This window comes from Cricetulus griseus, chromosome 3, assembly GCF_003668045.3.
Source record: "Cricetulus griseus strain 17A/GY chromosome 3, alternate assembly CriGri-PICRH-1.0, whole genome shotgun sequence".
NCBI classification, from domain to species: Eukaryota; Metazoa; Chordata; class Mammalia; order Rodentia; family Cricetidae; genus Cricetulus; species Cricetulus griseus.
The window spans coordinates 222,813,832-222,834,490 of NC_048596.1; the positions used below are offsets into that span (position 1 = coordinate 222,813,832).

At 42.9% G+C, this 20,659-nt stretch overlaps 1 protein-coding gene and 1 pseudogene across 3 annotated transcripts in view; one reads left to right on the plus strand and one right to left on the minus strand.

Moving 5' to 3' along the window:
* The window catches only part of Camk1d (calcium/calmodulin dependent protein kinase ID), a 395,032-nt gene that overhangs the window by 323,969 nt on the left and 50,404 nt on the right, over positions 1-20,659 (minus strand). The window lies entirely within an intron of this gene.
* Positions 8,539-8,627, plus strand: LOC113834653 (annotated as a pseudogene).

Sequence of the window (20,659 nt, forward strand, 5' to 3'; positions counted from 1 at the left end):
ACATATAGATTAATGATAATAAGACTGAGCTAACAGATGAGAATCCTAGTCATTGGCCAAGCAGCATTTGTACCTAATATAAGTCTGTGTATATTTTGTCTATCCACGTGGCGGGCAGAACTCAGGCTGTTGGAGACCGCCCATGTGGTGGTAGGGTTCGGGCGGCTTTTGGCGGAAAGATTTATCACAACATAGTCCCTTAATCTTAAGAATCTCCAGGAAGTAACCCAATGCATGCTAATTCTAGGTCAGTAATGGACATCCATTGCTAACTGAAAGATTGGCCTAGGACCCTTCTTATATCACAGTACCAATTAGACATAAACCTGGCTCCTGATGGTTAAATCAGTGGCTATCCGTAGGATTCCCACATGGCAGGTTGGAAGGCAGACTCTTCTACATGATACAGCAAACTCTGAAACATTCTGTATGCAAATGAAGATTCCAGAAGGCTGAGCAAAGAGCCTCAGGTCATAAGCCAAAGATGTGCCTGATCCCAAGTCCCACATACACTACAGTATGTCACAGTTTCTGGTTTGAAGTCTATATGAATGGCTGTCCTCCAACCACACGCTCCTACTGTCAGGGTATGCTGTTCAAGGGAGAGCTCAGGACCACACAACTGAAGACTGAAACTTCTAAACCATGCTCTGAGGTAAGTCTTTCCTCCCTCAGGTCTTTTCTGTGAGGTCCTTACATCAGAGCAATGCAAATGAAACCAAAATAGGATTCTAACCAAAAGCAATCTAAGGTGAATGTTCACCAAACAGACTCCCCTAGAAGACACAGAGCTGAGAGAGGCCAAGAAACAAGGCCCAAGCATGTGCTGTTTGGGAAGAGGTCATTGCTATGAGGCTGTAAATGCACTTTTAATCTATGCTCTTGTTTCCCCTCTTCTCTGTTGTCCTCATTTAGTGAACACAAAGCACACACTAGCTTTTCCAGACAATCACATAAAACACTAATAATGTGCTCCTGGTCCTGGGAAATTCTAAACACCTGCTCCAAAATTCCACTTGCTGTCAGCTCCTGCTTCCCCAACCTCATTTGATCTCTCTCTTGTTGACAAAATTAACCAATTGAGGAGGAGAAGACGTACAAAAGACTCAAGCCTGTTGTTTGAAAAAGCAAGTACTTAAAAATATCAAACCCTTCAGTCTGAAGATAAATTTACCATGTTCCTGGAGCAAGAAATGAGGGGAGGGACAGAATGAAAAATAACCCAGTCCTGGTAATGATGTCTGATAGCCTGCAGGAAAGGAGGTACTGGTGTGGTGTACCAACCTATCACCACGAAAAGGGAGGCATAGAAGTAGATAAAATAAGAAAGGCTTTAAGCTAGAAGTCCCTGGTCTCTACGATGCCCTGATCTCTAGATCAACACAAAGACTGGGGCCATGAGGTGGGCTGGACTGAAAGCTAACTCAGTACCTGCTGTGTGCTTCCCTGGTTTTTCCATGCCAATGCGACAGGCGAGCCCTCTGTCCAGAATGCATATAGGCCAACTAATGAGCTGTGTGCATTTCCTCTGTTCCATGAACCATGCAGACTCTCCCTCAGGGTCTCCCTGGCTGTGTTACAGCTCCCATCACTAAGCCTGCAGCACTTTGGGAGGAGCCAGGAGGGATTGGGCTTCAAGAGAAAAGCAAACATGAGCCAGACTAAGAAAGGTGGAACATAAATGATGAGAGGCCAGGAAACTAGATAATGGAAAGTCCTCAGGGGATGAAGGAGGCAAGTGCTAGAACCCTAAAGTCCTTTTTTTAAATCATTCATTCTACTTCCCATTAGGGAAGGAAAGCAACAAGCTTTATTTCAGGGTGACCCTCAGATGGATTTGTCGGAAACATACAAACAGACAGCAGACAATTGAGCCTTGGAGTCACCTATGTGTGGCAAATCGAAGGGTTTAGACTCCATTTCTGTGGGACACTCACTCACCATTAGCACTACCAAAGACAAAGACAAAGAGGCTTCTAAGGAAACATTTGCCACCATCTTCACAGAGCCCACAGAATCCAGAATTGTCTGGGTCCTACTTCCTGAGGTATAACACCAGAACTAAACATGGCATAGTGCATTTGACCTGAGACATGGTCAGGCCTTCTTGATTGTCTTTCCCAAGTACGACCCAACTTGAAACTCCAGGGCACAAGTGAAAGGGAAGTCACAGGATGATGATGTCAGAGGAACACAGGCAGGAGCCAGCAGAGATTGCCAAAACGTCCTCAAATCCTGTGTGGAAAGTGAGGAGGTTGTAAATCTTAAGAATATAAAGAAGTTGGCCCACGGCCATCCCTTCTAGCTTTCCCAGGGAATCCCTTGAGGAAAAGAGCAAAGAGGGAAAAAGTCAGACTTGGTCACTGGGACAAGAAGAGAGACCTTATTAAGGCTGATGATGGATGTCCCCAGTCCCACAAAGCGGAAAGTAGCAGGCTTGTCTGGCCTGCCCGATCCCATACCAGCTCCCTGGTGGTCACGCAGACACTCTGAAGGACTACACCTGATTTTACCTAGCACTAGTGAACACTGGAAGAAGTGAGGGGGCCATTCGTTACCTTTTGGTAGTGCTTACCCAATTCTCATGAAGAATTGTGACAACATACCTCTCTCCTATCCCACCGAGCCCTGCTTCTCTTCATTGCATCACGTCAGATTCTGCCTCCCTCTCCCCCAGGCCTACTTGCATGCCCTGGCTCCCTTCTGGCAACAGAGCAGCCTCTCACACAGTAAAGCAGGCAAGAGGATCTGTTTCCACCTCTGCCTTCAATCAGCAGGAGTCAGAGCACAGATGTGAACAGCCCCGGGCTCCAGGGACCATATGTAGAGGTGTGATGTGTGCTGCCTAACTCTCCCGCAAAACTCCATCTAACATTTTGCCTTATTATTTTAATCTTTCTTCCTTTCTCAACTTCAATCATAATGCAATAAGAACAATGTGGAGTGAGTATAAATTTTTAAAACATAAGAAAATTCAACTAATCTAAAGTATTCCTTCAGAGATTTAAAAAAATATATTTTTTAAATTGTTTATCATATGTTTACATCAAAGCTCCTACTCAGAAACATCCCAAGGAGTTTGTAAAGAGCCATCTGGTCCTTGGGATGTGGAGTCTGGGGCCAGCACCTATGAGGAAGTATAGGGTCATTTACAGTCTAAGATGCCCTTGTGCTCCAGTTTCCTCATTGGCTAAACAGGGAACATACCACTCCATGCTCAGACCATTGCATGTGGCCCATAACTTACTCTCATTTAGTAGAATCTAGATATGGAAGGCATTGATCCCTTTCTAGCTCAAAAACCAAACAGTATGGTGCTAACTTGCTCCACATAAGCATGCCTGCCAGCAGGAAGTTAAGCACCCTGGCATAACTTGTCATCCTGAGAGATGACATTCCTCCAGGCCCATACTAACCACACTGCTTAGCTGAGTGTTTTCTCTTTCCATGGAGAGTGCCAAGATCAATGCTGCCACATTGGTTACTTCTCTTGTTATGTTAAGGTACCTGCCAAACAGAGCTTAATGAATCAAAGGTTTATGTTGGCTCATGGTTTTGAAGGTACAGTTCATTGATGGGACATGTCCTTCTGTATGCTGTGAATGTGTGTTTCTTTTATTGGTTGATGAGTAAAGCTGTTTCAGCCAATGGATAAGTAGGCAGGAAATCCAAACAGGGATAGAGAAAGGTATTAGGTAGAGTCAGGGAGACTCCATTTAGCTGCTGAGGAAGCAAGAGGCCAGGCATCACCAATAAGTCAAGATGATGTGGAGATACACAGATTAATAAAAAAATTGGTTAATAAGTAAGAGAGAGCTAGACAATAAGAAGCCTGAGCCATTGGCCACACAGTTTATAATTAATATAAACCCCTGTGTATTTATTTGGAACTAAACAGTTGCAGGACTGGCCAGGACAGAAACTTCCATCTATAGTCCATTATTGTGGCAAATGCAGGGCAACAGGAGTGTGAGGCAGCTGGTCACACTGTGTCTGCAGTCAGAAGGCAAATAGAGGGGAAAGCTATTCAGCTCACTTTCTTCTTAGTTCTTCTTTATTTAACCCCAGACTCATGAGATGGAAAGCACTGCCCACACTCAAGATGGGGCCTCCCTCCTTATTCAAATCTCTCTGGATAAACTGTCATGGCTATATCCAGAGTATGTGGTGATTCTAAATCTAGTTGGTTGACAATGAAGATTAACCATCCAAACAGTCACAGATCCCCAAAGGGTGGGTCCTGCCTGAAATCATTCGAGTTTCCTTTGATTATACCAACTACTGACTTCTGTCTAAGAGATAACTGCAAGACAGAGAATACGTGTGTCTTCATCATTATGCTGGGCAAAAAAATGAAGTAAGAGAATTCAGAAGGTAATAAAAAAAGAAGTTAAATGAAAGCAAATAGGATGGAATGTCTCCTATAGTATAGGAGAGACAAAAGTAGAGATGACCCACATCATCTTTATTTTTTGAAATTCATTTTTAACTGACACAATCTGTATGCATCATATTAATTATGCATACTAACGGGATACCATACTGGTTAATCTCCACCCTCTTAGCTCTGTCTTCCACCTTCAGTCTTGGGAGATCAAGAGGGGCAGAAGGCATTGTGCTGCCTTTACAGTCTCTGGCTTTGAGACAGCCAATGGGAGAGTTTCTGAAGGGCAGTGAACAAGGAAGAAAGAGGAGATGGCCTCCCTGAATGTTCTTTGCTTCACTGCATTGGTCCAGCAACACCTGTCCCTACACTAGTTCCCTCTGGAAATCATTCTGTCTCACTAGAGGCCTTACCAGTTTCCTCTCCTGAGCCCTTGGGCCTAGAGATGGTTCTAGCCTTTGAGCAGCTGAATAACTATCAGTTCCTCTAACTTATTGTGTTCAATGTTTTTTTGCATTGCTGTAGCAAAACACCTGGCACAACAACTTATGGGCAGATTAGTTTCGGCTGTTTCGAAGGCTGGCAGCCCATCATAGTAGGGGAAAGCACAGTGGAGTAGTTCATTCCATGACAGCCTGAGCATATATGGTAGGGGCTCTTCATGTCACTACAGGTCAGGAAGCAGAGAATTTCAGGAACCTGGGACAGGCTATCAAGTTCAAAGGCCAAGCCCAAGTGACCAACTTTTGACAACCAGGCAAAAACCTTCTGAAGGTTCTATAACCTCCCAAAACAGTGCAACTATCTAGGAAATACATGTTCAAAATATGAGCAGATAGGAGACATTTCAGATTGAACCATAACACTTACCCATGCCACTGTCATCAGTTCCTCCACCAGGTCTTCATCTGGCCTGTCAGTAATAGTGCATTTTCCTCCAGACACTCAAAGTTGTCCTCAGAAAACCTCCACAGTGAGCACCCAGCAGCCTCAACGGGAAAGTCCTCAGCAAAGGGATATGCTTTCCTGATGCCAGGCTTGATTCCACATCAGGTCTAACTATGCTGTGCTTTGAAGATGTTTTATTAAAGAGAATCCATTACAGTGCTCAAGTAATAGCTGGTCATGAACAGTGTGTTAGAGAAAATAGTAAAATAATACCAGGACCGGTTAAAGTTGGCTGATGTTAAAAAGGTGACGTATACCTGGCATTGGGCTGCTTGCTGGAATGATCACAGTGGAATTATTTAATAGCAGAATGAAGATTTTATAGTCCCATTGTGTATATATACCACAATGTCTTTATACATTCCTCTGTTTGTCCAATAAATCTTTATCCAGCATCTAAGATTCCAAAGGCACTAAATTAACCTCAGATCCCAGTGACCAAGACATTGTGTTTATCTTCAGATTAGAATCTAGTTGGGTCATGAAACGAGCAGGGAATTAGCAATGAGTAAAAGGCACACAGAGCTGAGTATAGGTGCTGGGAGACCATGGGGGAAGGGAGCCTTACCTAGCGCTGGGAAAGAAAGCAGGTTTCTGGATGGAATGAAGTTAAAGGTGTGGGGCTGGGGACATGGTACACTCTGTAAAGTGAATGTCATGCAAGCATGAGAACCTGAGCTTGGATCCCAGGCACTCCCATCTGTAACCTCAGTGGTGGGCTGGGCAGAGACAGGGGGGAACCCTGAAGCTCATTGGCAAGTCCACGGGGGGGGCAGATTAATGTGCTTCTGGTTTACTAAGAGACCCTGCCTCAGGAAATAAGGCAGCTGAGCCATAAGGAAGACATTCAACATCAACCTCTGCCCTCCACAGGCATGCACACACAAGTATAAGCATCTGCTACACATATTCTCATCTATCCCCCACCACACACACACACACACACACACACACACACACACACACACACACACACACACACACACCACACCCAGGAAGAACAGAGGGAGAGTCAGACTGAAAAGATGAACCAATATATACAAGTGTTAAGGATGACAAATAAAAACCACAACCCTGCTCTAGTGGCTCAGCATAGCAGGGAAGACGTAATCTAGAAGTTGGGGTGAACTGAGACATCATTAAAACACTCATTAGTAGAAACCAGATATAGGTTGAGAGACTCTCTTAGCAGAAATGTTTGGGAATAGAAGTTTTTCAAATTGCAGGTATTTTTCAGCTATTGGAATCTTTCATGTACCTTGGGGGTGGAACTAAAGTCTAACCATGAAATTCATGCATGTGTCACATACCTCCTGGGCAGAAGGCAATCTTATAGAATGTGCCTGTATTTTAACTTCGACATGTCATATGAGGTCAGGTATGGAATTTTGTAGTGTTATGTCAGCACCCCAAAAGTCTGAGAATTTGGAGCATTTCAGATTTTGGATCTTCAGATTAGGTCTACTCAACCTGCAACTGGGACATGTTTAAAAGTGATGTATCTATCTATATTCATGGTACTTCAGATACTGAGGCAGGAGCATCATGAAATCAAAGCTAGCCTGGGCTATCTATGGAGTCTGGCCTTAGAAAAAGCTTTCCTCAAAAAATTAGGAGCTACAGATAAAACTCAGGGCTTGTTTAACATGCAGAGAGTCATGACTTCAATCTCCAAGACCATCGACGAAAAATAAGATATCAGAGCAAGGATGTAGCTCAGTAAGTGCACACTTAGCTAGCATGGATTTGACAAACACAACATAGGGCTATTCTACCAACGACATAAGCAGTTGAAACTTCATAGGAAATGGAAGTCCTCGCTGCCTTCTGGCAGACCAAGGACGATTGATCCCGGAAAGCAAACCAGAGCAGCACCAAAACAGGATGTGCAACCAAGAGAGAGGCTGGCTCTTGCTGGGTGAGAGTGGAGACCAGGAATGTGGGGGCCATTGGTAGATACATTCCAGAGGCTTAAAGAGACATTTGAGAAACAGCATCAATTACATTTGAGAGTGTGATTAGAAATGAAAGAGAAGCGGAAGAGATGGGAGGGGCTCAGTGGGAACGAACACACACTGCTGAGTTCAGTTTCTAGTACCCGCAGGCGATTCACAACCATCTGTAACTGCAGCTTCGGGGCAATCCAATGCCTCTGGCTTCTGTAGGTTCCTATACTCATGTGCACATACTCATACAAAGAAACACATAAACATATAATTAAAATTAAAATAATTATTTTGTTTTAAAAAAGAAAGATAATAGGGAGGAGCCAAAATATTTACTCGATTTCAGACTTGGGCAACTGGAGGACACTGTCAGGGCCATTCAGAGATGGAGGTTAGGTGAGAGGAAGCCAAGGATGAAGGGATCCCTTTGAGATAACATTGGCATGGTTACCTAAAGATATGCAGGGAGCCTGCACAGAAGGGTTATAGCTCAGGAAGAGGGGTCTGGATGGAAAATGTGGATGAGGAATCACTTGTAAACACCATTACTCAAGTGAGCCCTGGATTGGGTGATGGTCGCTACACTGCAGAAAGCAGTTCTCACAGAGGCTTGAAGGTGCACGCTGCAGGAAGAGTCTGGAGGACGAAGAAGTAAAGAGGGTACATCTGTCCCTGAAAGACACATGCCAACCATCTGGGAGACACTGAACCTAACAGAACAAGACACTGTAAGCGACAATGGTGGGCACCCTGGACAGGCACCAAAAGCCATCTGAGTACCAGCAAATACTTTCTCACTCAAATACCCACCCACTCAAGGTATTTTCTTGGATTTTTGGCACCACAGGAATCCACCCAATAATAACCAAATTATCCAGGCAAAAGCATTCACAGTGGTCTGAATAATCCTGAAGAGAAACGCTACTGTTGTCTGAACCCAAGACACACACTCATCATGTCCAGCTGCTCCCATCTGGATAACAGAGGACAGCATTTTTCACCATTGACACTCTGGAGGTGCTGTGTGACTGGACAGTCTGGATACCTGGTAACAAATCACAAAACACCAGGGCAACAGAATTTATCTGCCATAAAGTTCAATTTAAAGGACCTTCCCTTATGACACAGCTAAGCAGTTGCTCATCATATTAGATTTGAGCTGTGGACAGTGCACAAGGAAACAACTCAGATCCTAGAAGTCCAGAGAAGACAGTAGACATGGTCCAATTGCCTCCATTTTTCTGTGTCTTTAAAACAACTGTGCACTTGATTCCGTAGCACAAATACTAAAATTGGAACAACAGAGATTAGCATGGCCCCTGCAAATTTGTGAAGCATTCCCAATTTTTAACCAGAAGGAGGACCAGATTTTTAACCAGGAGGAGGACTAGATTTTTAACCAGAAGGGGGACTATAAAAAGGGAGGAAGAGATAAAAGGAAAGGAACGGAAAGGAGAGAGAGAGAGAGAGAGAGAGAGAGAGAGAGAGAGAGAGAGACAGAGAGACAGAGAGACAGAGAGACAGAGAGACAGAGAGAGAGAGAGAGAAGAGGAAAAGGGAAGAAAAACAAAATACTGCTTGTTCTCCTATGCTGAATCTACATTTAACCAGATAGACGGACGGATGGATGGATGGATGGATGGATGGATGGATGGATGGATGGATGGATGGATAGATGCACATACATACATACATACATACATACAGACAGACAGACAGACAGACAGACAAGCAGAAGGGCAGCTATTCAATAAACTGAAAGAATAGGAGAGCCAGAAAACAAGAAAGAATAGGAGAGCCAGAAAGAGTAATAGGGGGGTGACTATGACCAAGATAAAATTAACATATATGCATGAAATGTCATAATGAAACCCAGTATTTTGTATGATAACTTAATTTTTTTCTTCTTGTTTTTTGTTTTTTGAGACAGAGTTTCTCTGTGCAGCAGCCTTGGCTGTCCTGGAACTTGCTCTGTAGATCAGGGTGGCCTCAAACTCAGAGAGATTCACTTGCCTCTGCTTCCTTCCTGCTAGGATTAAAGGTATGTGCCACCAAGCCCAGCACTAACTTAAAAACTTTTAATGAGTGGAAAACACGGGAAACAAATAGCCCTTGGTGGTAAAGGCAAAAGGATACCTTAAATCTCCATACAAAAAGTAAAATTCATAACAATATACTTCATAAACTAGAGGGGTGTCTCGAGATGTCGAGTCCTCATTGTCAGCTTGACTGGGTCTGAAGTCACCTAGGAGATGCCTCTGATTTTTTTTTTAAGATTTACTTACTTTTACTTCACATGTGTGGGTGTTTTACCTGAGTATATGTGTGTGTGTGTCTGGTGTCTGCAGAGGTCAGAAGAGGGCATTGACTCCCTAGAACTGGAGTTACAAATAGTTGTGAGTTGGGAATCAAACACGGTCCACTATAAGAGCAGTAAGTGCTCATAACTGCTAATTCCTCTCTCCAGATCCGAGGACACACCTCTAGATGTGTCTGTGAGGGTGCTCCCAGAGTGTTTTAATTGTAGAGGAGGATCACCCTGTCTGTGGGCAGCATCATCCCGTGGGCTGAGATCCAGAGAGAGAAGAGTGTGGGGAAAATAAGCTGAACACAGCATCTCTCTCTCTCTCTCTCTCTCTCTCTCTCTCTCTCTCTCTCTCTCTCTCTCTCTCTCCTCTCCTTCTCCCTCTCCCCCCCCTCTCTCTCCTCGATGCTTATGGACACAATGTGTGACCAGCTGCCTCAATCTCCTGTCACCATGACTGTTTGCAACCCCTCAAACCATTAGCCCAAATATACCCTTAAGTTGCTTCTGTCAGGTATTTTAGTACTAGGAGAAAAGTGACTAATATAAACTTTTAAACTTAATAATTTCATAATTAAAACCTGAATCCCTACTTTCAAGATGTAAGCAAAATCTCCTTGCCCATGAATAACCCCTCTCAAAACATCATGTTACATCTTTTCCAAGGAAAGACCATGCTAGTGTTGTCTCCTAGGCCCAAATAACATTTGCTATTTATCTATCTATAAGGGGTCTGGTGGAGGAAGCATGTTTCTCTTCCATGTCCTCCAGTGTTCCAGCAGCATGCTGTGGCTTGAAATCCAGCAGTTATGCTCACCCAGGGAACCGCGTCCCTCGTCATACCTGTTATTATGTGGTAACCCTCACGGACGTGGGGCCACTTCAATCACAGCTAATGAGTTATTTTTTCAGTCCTTGTGTAATTATCCCATTACCAATGCATGCTGAAAAGCTAGACTAACTGGAGAAAGGCAGGGCTCCTACTGTACACAACTAAAATCCTTACCAAGACCAGTTACCAACGGATCTCCATGCACTCCCCCAGAACCTGCTGGCAGCCGAACTAAAGTGAGAGTTTTCATAGGGCACAACTACCACATAACAATGGAAAACTGTGCCTGGCCTCCAGGAGATATCAGGAAGTCACAGGGATGTGACAAGGGATTCTTTAAAGGGATTCTGGGAACAAGGAGAGTAGTTCATTGGTAGATTATGCTTGGTGTGCATGAGGCCCTAGGCTTAATCCCCAGCAAACAAAACTTTAAAACAGTTCTGGGTTGGAGATGTAGCTCAGTTGGTGCAGGGACTGCCTTGTATGCATGAGGCCCTAAACTCCATCCTCAGCACCACATTAACCAGGTGTGTGTACACACCTCTTATCCTGCGACTTGGGACTGGAGACAGAAGGATAAGGAGTTTGAGGTCATTCTCAGTTATGTAGTGAGTTCAAGAGTGGTTTAGACTACACAAAACCCTGTCTCAAAGCAAGCAGTCAGACCAGGTAAAGTGCCCTGGCATTTTACAAAGGACAGTATCAGAAGGCAGACACCCGTAGCAGGTGGCTGTGGCATAGGTTCCACTTGGTTCTATTGTTAGCTAAGGAATGCCAGGGTTGTGTGCTCCATGTACTCACAACAGAGCACTCTGGACCCACCCTGCCAACAAATACATGAGAGTTACTGATAAGAATGCCACACCGGCCCTGAAGCTCTCAGAGCAAAGCACAAGCTGGGTCAAGCTTGAGGGAAATATCATCTTCCCTGAGACGTGGAAGCCAAAACCATCCAGCCCAGCTAGCTGACCCAACATACCCACTGGATAGATTCTACAAGTGGCCTTCATTCAGTTCCTCCTGCTTCCTAAGGCACAGAAAGCTGGCCTTGTAGAATCTGGTCTTCAGCGCCCCAAAACAGTAAAAGGAACATCACTGGACAACAGGCAGCAGTGTGGCCATCGCAGCTAGTGGAAGGGAGAGTGAGTTCATGACACACACCACAGGGCACAGTGCATTGGCGCCTCTCCCCTGAATCTGATGGCTAGAGGACTGGACCCTTCAGTTGTTGCAGATACCAGTGTAAACCCAAAGGACAGATGGCATTTCTCAGAGAAGACCAGGACATCTGACAATTCACAGGTGAAAACTGGAGTCATTCTCCAGCAGGGCAGTCTCTACATTTGGTCTTGTCCTGAAACCTTCTGTCATCCAAGAGAGATACAGGCTGTTAGGAGTTGTCCTCTTGATGCTTCTCTGATTCCTTTTACGAGGCTACAATAACCTTGATACCCAAGCCACACAAAGACACAACTAAGAAAGAGAACTACAGACCAATATCCCTCATGAACACTGATGCAAAAATTCTCAATAAAATCCTAGCAAATCAAATACAAAATCATATCAGAGAAATCATCCACCACGATCAAGTAGGCTTCATCCCAGGGATGCAAAGATGGTTCAACATACAAAAATCTATCAATGTAATCCACCATATAAACAGACTGAGGAAAAAAACACATGATCATCTCACTAGATGCCGAAAAAGCCTTTGACAAAATCCAACACCCCTTCATGATAAAGGTCTTAGAGAAATCAGGGATAACAGGAACATACCTCAACATAATAAAAGCAATATACAGCAAGCCAACAGCCAACATCAAATTAAAAGGAGAGAAACTCGATCCAATTCCTCCAAAATCGGGGACAAGACAAGGCTGTCCACTCTCTCCATACCTCTTCAATATTGTCCTTGAAGTCCTAGCTAGAGCAATAAGACAACAAAAGGAGATCAAGGGAATACAAATCGGAAAGGAAGAAGTCAAACTCTCACTATTTGCAGACAATATGATAGTCTACATTAGTGACCCGAAAAACTCTACCAGGGAACTCCTACAGGCTGTTAGGAGTACTCAGAAATTCCAAGACATCTGGGATGTTACATACTCTAGACAAGTACAAATATATGCATGTGTGTACATATATGCATACATATGTATATTTCTATATATGACAACATGTACCAAAACCCTCCAAGAAAAACCAAGGTTAAATTAAGTTTGTAAACCTTCACCATCTCAGATTATACTAACTCAGAAAACCTACTGCCAACCATGTCCTACTAGACTTAGGGGGGAAGACATAATTCATAAAATAATAGTTGTTGAAAGTGGGTCATCCATTGAGGCATGGTCTGCAAAGGACTCTTACGTCATATCTCCACAACCTCTATCACTGAAATGCCATCTTTTCAAAAGTTCCATCAATGTGATTTTCAACTAAGCCTGGAAAAAGTTGCCTATTCAATTCTTCACTGCTTAGTAAGAATTTTTACAGAGTTCAGTCTGGTGATTGAAATCACCATGAAAGCAAGACATACCTCAAGTTGTGTCCCAGCAAAGAAAGCAGCTATGAAGGCCACTGCTCATACCATCAAGAAACTCCTAATAAAACACCAAATATGTACATTAAAATTCCAAGAAACAGAAAAGACAGTTTTTCCAGTCTCAGGATTTCTGCAACTAAGGAATAATAGCAACTCTATTTTTGCTTTGTGGTGTGTCTGTGTTTTCTCTTTTGATTAAGACTGAATCACTTTCTGGCTTCATTGAGAAGCCACTGAGTCCCATTGGGGAGTTAGCTGTTTGTTCAGTGCTCCCCACACTAGGAAAATCATGGTCTGACTCACTCCAAATGTGTGCCCTGCCTGCTGTCAATAAAGCCTGTGGAAAAGTCAGAAAACAGGACTTGGCTCTGGGTATCTAGTGGGTTTTCCCATTTTTCATAGTAACTTGGAAAATGTTGCTACTCGACACTGGAAAATGTTATAGCCCCACATCATCAGATACAGGGATAACCCATTTCTATTCTTTTTTTTTTCCCATTTCTATTCTTGAACCCTCCAAGTAGCCCCAGGCTAGAAACATCACCTTTCTGGATTTGGTTTTCTTCAGCTTTTCTCTTATTTATTAAAAATAATAATAAGGAAGGAGGTAGAGCCAGGTATGTTTTTTACTTATTAAAAATCACAATTAATAAGGAAGGTGGTAGAGTCAGGTATTCTTGGGATTATGCCTGTCAAATCTTAAAGAAACTAGACGGCTGTAGACATAGTGCCATCAGAAAAGCATTGCCAAACAAACATGATGACCTGAGTTCAATCCACAAGAGCTCACATAAAAAACTGGGTGTGGTGATTTCACTTGTAATCCCAGCACTGAGAAGGCAGAAACAGATGAGTTTCAGGGGCCTGCTGTCCGGCCAGCCTAGCCTAATAGACAAGCTTCAGGCCCACAAGATCACCCATCTTTTCAAAACCCAACGTGTGATGCTGAGGGAGAAGGCCTGAAGTTACCATTGGGCTTCTACATGCATGTATATGTAATGCACATGGCTGGTGTGGGGTATTAAAATCACTCAAGTTTGAACCCCTCTCCTCAGAGTTTTATAATATGATGAAGTTGCAAACAGATGACCTCTTGCTATCTTCTTGAATTTTAGGCCAAAGTGAGACTGTGAGGTTCAGTTCATCAAGAAAAGCAAGCACAAAGCAGCTATTTCATCTGAGCATCTTCAATCACTCCACACCCTCATCTGTAGCCTTCTCCAATAACCCTGTAGAATATCCCTCAGTCAGTGTACAGCATCCTTCCCTGTCTCTTACCATATGTAGCTCTGGGATTCCTGGATATATACAATTCCCCAAGACTTTCTAAACTGAGTAATCAACTATCTTTTAGTCCTATCTCGGTTAACTTAAATGATAAAAGGTTTCAATTTATACAACCATGGTGAAAAACATAAAGGCTAATCCATGGTTGTTGTGACAAGATGGCCATGTTGGCATGTAGCTAGGGATGGAAAGTACTATTCTGAAACCCTGTGACCCCATTCCATAGATGAGGAAAGACAATCAACCACTAAAGAACCCAGAACTAATCAGTGTGAGCCTGGAGCCCCAGACATATTGCACTGTGTCACTTGGCCTCAGCAGCCCCAGGTATCTCCAACACTGGACGGCTTAGGGAGTCACCCATACACCATTGGCCACACCCCGGAGGAGACTCATTTCTGATGAAACATCCAAGTTAAGCTGGGGGAAATGGAAGCCAGGACTGCTGAACTAATGATGAGAAAAGAAAAGTGAAGGAACAAGCCTATAAATCGGCAGCAGCCATGGGCAAAACGGGGCTCTGTCACATTGAAAAATGTGTTACACTGAGTTTGGCAGATTCTAGCTCTCTCCACTGCCAAGTGCCGGGCAGAACAATTCCTCTGGAGTCCACGTAGACCCCAGCTTATGGCAATTCTTCTCTGTAGACAAAGCCCTTCTCCTGTCCTGGGATTAGAGCACATGGACTGCAGGTGCCCTAGCTGTGCATTATTTAACACACTCCATCCAGACCACTCACAAACGATGGCCTCCAGAACAGATTGAGTCACCCTACCCCCTCTTCTCTGAGTGACACTCTTTATCATTTTCCAAATTTTCTGTGCAACCAGCAATCAAGACAGGAAAAACAAGCAAAGTCTTACACACTGACAAAATGCTGATTTTGTCTATTCTATTAATAATACAAAATCTCAGTGAACGCAAATGGCATTGCATGAATAATTGCACAGAAAGTTCAACCCAAGCCAAACATTTCCATCTGAACTGACATTTCCAGGAACCTCTCTATTAACATAGTTAATACTGATTTATATATTTTGAAAATGGACAGGCCAATGACAAGGGCTTCCCCTGTATTTCCTAAGGGAAAGTGATGTGGACACCAAAAATAATTAATACAGATGATATCCAATTTTAAATACTGCCTTTTATTCTGCTGTATTTGACTATACATTGTACACATGTATTAGCATAAGAATATTCACACACTAATAAGTATTCCTGCTCCACAGTCACATGACCACCTTTTAAAGAAGACAAAAATAATCACAACTATAGCCTGCTTCAAACAAGGGGTAGTTTCTGGGCCATAACTTTAGAATAATGATACAAAATATATCTTAAAGTCTTTGAAAAATATGATGGACATGTAACACATGAAAGAAACAATTTTCACAAGCTATTTATACATACAAATATTTTCACTATTATTATCATCCAAAACTATAAAGGAAATTGCTGGCTAACATACTAAATAGTTGTTTTTAGAAAGAACTAAGCCAGATGTGGATAGCACACACCTTTAACTCCAGCACTCGGAAGGCAGAGGCAGATGGATCTCTGTGAGTTTGAGGCCACCCTGGTCTACAAAGCAAGATCCAGGACAGCCAGAGCTGTTAAACAGAGAAACTGTCTCAAAAAACAAAACAAAAAAATAGAATAATCATATGCATTGTCAGCAACATTAATATAGAAGAAAAGCTTTGCAAAATATGTTACACCAATATTCCTGAAAGAGGAAATTAATATACTCAGAAAGGGATGCATTAAAATGGGGAGGGGAATCTAAAACTATGGACCAGCAATAAGCTTAGAAAAAAAGATTATCAATGGGGGGGAATCAAATAGGATTAAGTATAGAAATTTCCAAATGGCTGTTTTGTGAAATCTTTTGAACAAAGAAATTGATTCTCTGTAATTTATTTCCTTGCACTGGACTGTATTTGGCCATCCAGAAAAGTATGAACAGCTTCAAATAAAACTACGTCTACACAGGCACAGCCAACCAGTGAATTAAAGTAATCAATCATTCAACTGAGGAAAGTGAAAGGCTGGGTCACTATGACTAAGAGGGCTTTTAATGGAAGCTATCCAAGTTCAGATTAATGAAGAACAGTTACTGTATTTTCTTCAGTACTTGGCTTACAATATTCTAAGACAATGAAGAACGCCCATCAGAACCCTTTCAGAGAGATGCCTACATCTGGGCATTCGTGTTACAGTTATTCAAACAGCTAGGCTTGAAAAGTTGCAAAATATTCAAAAATGAGAATACTTATGCAAAGCACATCTCCATCCAAGTATTCGGTACAGGGGGCTCAGCAGCTAAGATGTCAGGTCATAAACTCAAGCCAGGCCTAGGAGATGGCTCAGTCAGTAAAGTGCTTGCCTTGCAAAAACATGAGAATCTAGGCTTGATCCCAAGAGCACGCTGTTTTCAAAGGGGGGAAGCCAATCATAGCCATGTACACTTGCAATCCTAGTGCTGGGGAGCTGGGGACAGAAGACTGTGAATCCTGGGGCACACCAGCCTGTCAGTCTAGCCTAGCTGGCAAGTAAGACACTGTTTCACAAAACAGAGGGGAAGTGCACGTGCACAAACATAGAAAGATTAACCAGGATCCTCAAGCCAGTTATTCTCCCTCCATGGATTCTGAAAATACAGTGAAGGAAGATGGTTTCTAAGACAGAACACGCAGCCAAAAGACCTACTGTCCACAGGCTGCTGTGTTCTCCATGCTGTAAGGCCTGGCACTCAGAAATCAGAAAGCTTGCAACAGTCATCAAAAACTAAGCCAGTAAATCCTTAGGCAAATGCTCATTACCTTCCTTCTCCCTATCTCTACTTTATCAAGAAAGGATTTTTTTAATTAAAGAACCAAATTATACATTTACTGGATTATGGATTTCAAAAAAGCTGTATAACTTTCTAATAAAACAATCTGGGAACTGGATTAGTTGCCAGCAGTAATTTACTTTTCTATTATAGTTTTACCTGTGTGTGTATGTGTGTGCATGTATACATGTGTGTATGTGAGTGTCACAGCACACATGTGGAGTTCAGAGAATAACATTGTGAAGCTAGAGTTCTCTCCTTCCACCATGTGGGTTCCAGGAATCAAACTCAGGTTGTCACACTTGGCAGCAAGCGATGCTGAGGGTACCTGCCCTCAACTCTAATTTTTTGTAAAGTAAAGGTCAGTACATCCAAACTAGCATATAATCATCTTCATTTCATCAAAGAAAGGATGTCTTCCCATGAGAGAAGGAACAGTAATGGCAAAAGGAGAGGGAGTAATCTTTCCCTTTTAATAATTTAGACTTCTGGAAACCACGCCACACCATTTTTCTCATTCTATTGCAGACCAGCGAAAACCTGGTGGTAATCAAGATGCCACCACTGAGTGAGTTTCAGAGCAAGGGCCTCACACCATGGCATCAACATCACCTAGAAACTTACTAGAAATGTTGATCCTCAAGTCTCCAGCTACTCCGAAGCCAGAGATCAGCAACCCATGTTTTAACAATCCTCCATGTGTGCCCAGCACAGGACAAGCCTGAAAAACACCTCAGTAGAGCACATGATTCCATAACTCAGAAAGGAGTTCAGAAAACCCAATTTCAAGACAGGCAGGTTTGGGTTCCTTATTGCAACCACTGAAAGTATGCTTTTTTTTCAAAATAAAAATATGTATATCTGAAATATATAACTATATGGTGAAGTACATGGTAACAATGATATAGAATATGTAAATTCGATACTGTTGTAAATCCAATAATTCAACATAGACACCAGCAAGTGACCAGCAGCTTCTCAGTGTCATGTCAGTATCCTTTTCACCATTAACATCACTATCATCAGCAACAGCATCATTACTGCCATCATCACCGTCATAGAGCATCAACAGCATCATGCTATCATCATTGTCACACCACCACCGTCATCATCATAACACACATTATTATCGTTACCATCCCATCACACACTATCATCACCTTTACACATCAACAGCATCACACCAAAGTCACTGCCATCACCACCATATACCATCAGTAGTACCATGCCATCATCACCACCATCAGATCACATATCATCACCATCACCGTCATGACATCACCATCATACACCACCATCACCATCACCATTATCATGTTATATTTACACCTCTCAGAAGAGGAGAAAGGGGTCTGATTTCTATAGAATGTTCCATTCTTCCCCAAGAACCCAACCCAAGGCTGGAAAGGATCTCAGCCCCATCATGAGTTAAGTATAGAGAGAGGCAGTTGGAGGATGCTGGATGATGTTCACAAGCTCTTTGCAGGAAGGGAGAGGTAGAAAGTGGTTTATTGAAGAAGAAGAAGAAGAAGAAGAAGAAGAAGAAGAAGAAGAAGAAGAAGAAGAAGAAGAAGAAGAAGAAGAGGAAGAGGAAGAGGAAGAGGAAGAGGAAGAGGAAGAGGAAGAGGAAGAAGAAGAAGAAGAAGAAGAAGAAGAAGAAGAAGAAGAAGAAGAAGAAGAAGAAGAAGAAGAAGAAGAAGAAGAAGATAGGTTAGTCTAAAAAAATTAGTGCCAAATACCCCCACATTGCCATAGCTTGTCTTAATACACACACACACACACACACACACACACACACACACACACACACACGCACACGCACACACACTCTTTGGCCTATTGCTCGGGCTTATTACTAACAAACTCTTACAACTTAAATTTACCCATAATTCTTACCTATGTTTAGCCACGTGGCTTGGTACCTTTTCTCAGTAAGGCATTCTCATCTTGCTTCCTCTGCATCTGGATGGTGACTCCATTGTTGTTAGTCTTACCTCAGGCATCTGCTACAATTTTATGACTGGTTTCATTTTCAATAAGATACTCATTGCACTTTGCTTTCTCTGGTGCCCACCAAGGGGAGTAGGCAATTTCTGGCTTCCCTTCTACTATCTCTATCCAGAGCTACTCAGGCTCCCAGCTTCCACTGCAGGTGGGGTTCCAAGAAATAGAAGATAGGGACTGTGGTAAAAAAAAAAAAAAAGAACAGCCTCCTTTCCTTTAATAGATGGAAAGGAAGACATCTGTGGTTAGAACCCTGGTTCTCTTTGTGTCTCTGCCCATTTGTCACCTGCCCATTTGACACCAACCCAGTCAGATAGACTCAAACTCCAACCAAAGATAAGCCAACAAAAGACATGAACAGATGCTCTGCCCTCTGTTTTAGAATCATTATTTGAATTCCTAATTTTGTATCTGTCATCAACAACATGATTATAAGAGGCCATGTAGAATGACTTTGAATTCGGCTGAGTGGTAGAGCCCTAGCCTAGCATACACAAAGCCATGGGTTCAATACCCAGCACTGAAAAAGAAGCCAGATAGAATAGCACTAGTAATTTGCCTGGCATTGGTGGCACACGCCTTTAATCCCAGCACTTGGAGGCAGAGGCAAGCAGATCTCTGTGAGTTCGAGGCCAGCCTGGTCTCCAGAGCGAGTGCCAGGATAGGCTCCAAAGCTACACAGAGAAACCCTGTCTCAAAAAAAAAAAAAAAAAAACAATAGCACTAGTAATTTAATTTAGCATTTACAATATAGTTCTATTGCCAAATCTAAAGTCAGGAGGTAGAGGCAAGATAATTGTGAGTTTGAGGCCATCCTGGGCTACATAGTATGTTCAAGACCAGCCTGAGTTTCATACCAAAACTCTGTCTCCAAAAACCTAGTTCTGGGGATGTTGCTTGGTTATCAAGCACTTGCTTGGCATGCTTGAGGCTCGAAGTCCCATAAGTCCCATCCCTACCCCCACCTAAAACACAAACTAATAAAAGTGTGTGGCATCTCATGTCTCCTTAAAGAGCTTGCCAGACACTCCTGCCATCACCTATCCCTGTTCTGAAAACTACACACATCCCAGAGCCTTGTACCTATGGTTGAAGGAAACAGTACTTGGGTGTCTGCTTCTGAAGGACTACACAAAAGGTGAACTACAACATTAATTCACTGTGTGTACACAGTAGCTAAAGTGCTAAGGCACGATCTGGAAATTCTTTTTAACCAAAGCCAGAAACGTCTGAGCTCAGGTTCTTGGCATTCTGCCAATGCTTAGATTTGCTTATGGAGTAAGCTAACAAGACAGGGAAGGCAAGAGCTTAGCATGTAGTTCAGTGCAAGAGTGTGGGCTTTGCACATGAGAGGCCTGGGTTCGATCCTTAGTGCCATTTTTAAAAAGGAGAGAGAGAACATGAGATCTGGGGGTGTAGTTCAACTAGTAGACTGTCTGCCCATCATACACAAAGCCCTGGGTTCAAGTCCCAGCACCACATAAACTGGGTGTGATAGCACGGATCTGAACTCACAACACTCAGGAAGCAGAGGAGGAAAAGGTCAGGAGGTCAAGGTGACCCCTCAGCTAG